The following is a 5,303-nucleotide window of genomic DNA, read 5'->3' on the forward strand; positions in this document are numbered from 1 at the left end:
ATTTCAAGAAAGGTAAAATCACAACTGAAACACACAAAAAGATTTGTGCAGTGTATGGAGAAGGTGCTGTGACTGATCGAACATGTCAAAAGTGGTTTGCAAAGTTTTGTGCTGGAGGTTTCTCTCTAGATGATGCTCCACGGTCGGGTAGACCAGTTGAAGTTGATAGCAATCAAATCAAGACATTAATTGAGAACAATCAACATTATACCACGAGACAGATAGCTGACATGCTCAAAATATCTAAATCAAGCGTTGAAAATCATTTGCATCAGTTTGGTTATGTTAATCGCTTTGTTGTTTGGGTTCCACATAAGTTAAGCGAAAAAACCTTCTTGACCATATTTCCGCATGAGATTCTCTACTTAAACATAATGAAAACGTTCTGTTTTTAAAACAAATTGTGATGGGCGATGAAAAGTGGATACTGTACAATAATGTGGAATGGAAGAGAACGTGGGGCAAGTGAAATGAACCACCACCAACCACACCAAAGGCTGGTCTTCAACCAAAGAAGGTGATGCTGTGTATATGGTGGGATTGGAAGGGAGTCTTCTATTTTGAGCTCCTTCTGGAAAACCAAAATGATTAATTCCAACGAGTACTGCTCCCAATTAGACCAACTGAAAGCAGTACTCGATGAAAAGCATCCAGTATTAGTCAACAGAAAACACATAATCTTCCATCAGGACAATGCAAGACAGCATGTTTCTTTGATGACCAGGCAAAAATTGTTACAGCTTGGCTGGGAAGTTCTGATTTATCCACCATATTCACCAGACATTGTACCTTTGGATCTCTATTAATTTAGGTCTTTACAAAATTCTCTTGATGGAAAATATATCAATTCCCTGGAAGCAAAGGAAAAAAGGCACCTGGGACAGTTTTTTGGTCAAAAAGATAAAAAGTTTTGGGAAGACGGAATTATGAAGTTGCCTGAAAAATGGCAGAAGGCAGTGGAACAAAAGGGTGAATACGTTGTTCAATAAAGTTCTTGATCAAAACGAAAAATGTGCCTTTTACTTTTACTTAAACACCGAAGGCACTTTTTGGCCCACCCAATAAATAGTTAAACTATGTCTTCAAGCACTTTTTTTTCTTCAAGAACCTTTAAATTTTGTTTTAACATGATTTCTTTTCTTACACATGCCTATTTTATTACAGTAAACTTCCTGATACATCATCCTCTCATTCAATATTATTAAAATCCTCTGCAATCTGAGCTCTTATCTTTATTTAACTGTTCTTCCTAATTGACCCTCAGGCCACAAAGCTGAGAATCAAGGATCAAGCATTTAACAAAAATCTTCTGAATTTTGTTTGGTCCTAAAACAAACATACTATACTTACCCTCATTTTCTATTAAAAATGTGCAATTTGTCACACTTCTGTATATAACAAAAATGTTAAAACCTTCCCCAAAACATACTTTTTAATCTGACATGGTCAAAAGACATAAAACTATGGTAAAAATGTTTGCAGCTCCGCCTCTGTTTGCCAGCAGAGGTTGCTCTTAGGTTAGTGATTACCTTGAGATTACATGATATCAAGAATATTAAGCAGCTGAATGGAAGCTACATTATGATGTAATTATGCAGAAGTTAGATTTAAATTGAATAATAACTACTTGAGTGACTCTTACATGTGTGTTAATCTCCGTATCATCAGAAATTATGCTCTTTACAAAGATACCTCTGTAGCAGAGCAGAAAGCGACATTCATGAAATGAAAACTGTTTATGGCTTGCCAGGAGCTAAGAATTGCTAATTTAGAAAATCAGAAAAAACTTGAGGCTAATCAAGATGGATTTATAAAATCATATACTTATTCTAATCTTAGCATTTCTTTGGTTTGCTAAAAAAAAGTGCAAACCTGTGCACATCTGTTTAAACAAATGTAAAAGTACAGGTAATTGCACATATATGAGAAAAATATTTTGTTATAAATTTTAAATTTAAAAAATATTTACTTGGTGATAAGCAGAATGGATAAAACTAGCAGTGATGTGCAGCCTATTTCATTTTCTTACATAGATCCATGAATGTGCCAAGTTCATTTCACAAAGAATAATTGTAGAGTTTGAATTCCCTTGTGGTAATTCTGACATATAAAATTAATTAAATCCAACACTTCATTAAAATGGTACTTTAAAAACCTATTTAATTAAAAAAAATTTAAATGTCAGAGAACATTATGAAATAGAACTTTTATCTTCATTGTTAGGAATTTGAAGCTTTGAAGAAAGAAAAACTTCCAAGAGTAATATGATATTTATTTTGCAAATATACATTTGAAACCAAGAAGCATATGAAATACCATTTTAAACCACTTTGTTAGTAATAATAGATTATCTATAACAATGCTCTATATTGGGGGTCAGCAAACTTTTCCTATAATGAGCCAAGTAATAAATAATTTAAGTTTTGTAGGCCATATGCTCTCCATAATAACTATTTAGGCACATTGTAGCACAAAGGCAGCCATAGACCGTATGTAAAGGAATGACTGTGGCTTACTTTCGTTAAAACTTTATTTACAAAACAGCTGGTGGACCAGATCTGTTTTGTGGACGGTAGTTTGCCAATCCCTGAGCTATATCATAATATTACAGAAAAAAAACAAAATGATTTTTATCAATAAATTTTTATTTCAACTCCACTTATTGTTTCATAACATCTGTTGGGGACATGACATTTTTTGTTATACTTCACAATATGTTACAATTAGATTAATGTGTTTGCATTATCAATATTTTTACACCTGATGCCATAGATTATACCCTTTAAATGTACAGTATATGTATTTTTTCATTCCAGTGTTACTACCTTTTATAAGTAAAAATTATAAACAAAATTTAAAATGTCACTCTTTGGAAAAATTTTCATATGTCCTATAGTTAAAGTTACTAGAAATTATAACCCTTGTTTTCTTTCTTTTTCTTTTTTTTTTGCAGAAATGTTTATTTTATCCCAGATTATTTTTGCTAATTTTGTGTTATTTTTTGGTCATATATTAAAAATAATATATTAATATATATAACTCATATTGGTTTTATATTAGACAGGCAATAATAGTTTCAGTGCTAAGATATTCTGTAAGAATATGGATAAGTAAGGTATTTTAAACTCCTTCACAGAAGAGCTCAAATTCTATCTTTGTTATTTTATTTTATTTTAAAAATTACTATTGTTGTGATCATTTGGCTATTATAAGGAGAAATTTTGATTGAGCCATTCTCAGCATTGCTCATCCAATTGACAGGCCTGATGATAGTTGACCATATCAAATATTATTTAGAAGCCATTGTCCCAATAATGTGTAACCAGTAGTAATGGGAGTAATAATACAAATAATAACAATTGGAAACAACTGTATTTCATTTTATGATTGCCTGCTTGATATCTTGCAAAAGAAGAAAAAGAGTCTTAGAAAAATTTGCTTATTTGTTTAGTCAACCTACCAAAACTGTTTATTGAGATTTTTAGGTATATAGGCAGGAGCAAGTTATACAACTTGCTCAAAAGTGAGACGACGGAGTTATGCTTCACAATACAGCAGTCTGTGGCCGACTGCTTCTCAGCTGGGAAACCACATGGATCTCATATAACTTTGCCTTCGTTCAAAAACATCTGATTTCTGAATTTATATACAAACCCTATTTGTTTGCTATTATGATCACATCACTACTGATTTAAACATACAGCTGCTATGTTACCATATGCATTGGTATTAAAGATATAAATAACATACAAGTCTACATATACATTTTAAATACCTTTAAATATTGAAATATCTAAACACTATCTTCTAAAAAGATGTTTCTTAAATTTAATATATTTAAGGATATGTTTTAATGAATTCTTTAGAACCAACAAAATTAAAAGGTGATCTTCTACAGTATTTGTTATTAAGCCCTCTATGTATCATATAAGAATTTTTATATTTCTTGTAAAGAGTCATTGTTTATTTAGAATTTAATATATGTTAAAATATTTTCCTGTCACAAATATTAGCTCACAACAAAAATTTTAAACCTGAACTTTTAAACTAATTTCATGTAATTTCAGTTAACCGTGGGTCTGAAAACCGTATAAATGTAATTTTTTAAATTCAAATTTAATTTTGAAAACTGTCCTTTGGTAAACTAAATGCATGCTTTCTTCAAACCCTTAAAATGATTACATAACTGTCTTAAAATATTTTATTTGCTTAATATGTAAAAATATTTTCCTATGAGGTATTAATACTTTAATACTGACATTAAAATGAATGTTTTTCCATTAGGAAAAATAGTGATGTCATTCATGCATAGAGTGTTTTCGGACTTCCATTTCTTTAGTGGAGAAAACAAGGTCACAAATAATTTAGAAGAAAATTTAGATCACAGTTGGCTTTTCTGCCAAGAAATGGAAAAATAATTTTAAATTTTAGCTTCCTGATATGCATCCAGGATATGCATAAAGGATATGCATATATTCAAATATAGGTAATTTTCATCTAAGAGCCCAAGAAATATGCATGTTAATAAAGACATTTTAAATACCATATCTTGATTTCATACTATGCATATTTAGGTACATGTGACATGTTTCTATTGAAATAAAGCATTAATTTTGGTCACGTTCAAATGTTACCAAGAATATACGTTGTATTTGTATCTATTGGAGCTGTCACTGGTTGTATGTTATCCTGGTTTATGGTAAGGGAGGGTAATATGGAATAAACTTGAGCCTAGACCTAAACTTCCTCCATGAATGAACATATTTATCTGTATACTCTAGGATTAAGACCATGTCTCCAGACAGTACTCACTACTTAAAAGCCATCTGAAAATAAAAGTGGGTTTTGTATTTGGTTCCTCAGTTTATCCTCACACAAATTTAGCACTACAATCACTTCGGTTAATCTGTAAAGTGTGTATATCCAAGCAGTATGACTAGACCATCTTTCTAAACTAAGTCTTATGTACAGTATTTTATTGAACTGTTAACTAGTGGAAAATATTTAAAAATAAATAAAAGAGAGAGAAAGGAAAAAAGAGACACAGAGATAGAGAGAAATCAGTTATTAGATTTTAAAGTAAAATAGTTGGGGGAGATTAGGGCTTGGCAGCTGAAGATCTATCATATTCACAGTTGCCGTAATGTACTTTATTTTTTATTTATTTTTTATATTATTTATAATATATATATAATATATAATATATATTTTATATAATATATATAATATATAAACATATAGCTTATATATATAACATATAGCTTATATAGCTTATATATATAAATATATAAACATATATTATA

Source organism: Tursiops truncatus, chromosome 4 (assembly GCF_011762595.2).
Source record: "Tursiops truncatus isolate mTurTru1 chromosome 4, mTurTru1.mat.Y, whole genome shotgun sequence".
Classification (NCBI taxonomy): Eukaryota; Metazoa; Chordata; class Mammalia; order Artiodactyla; family Delphinidae; genus Tursiops; species Tursiops truncatus.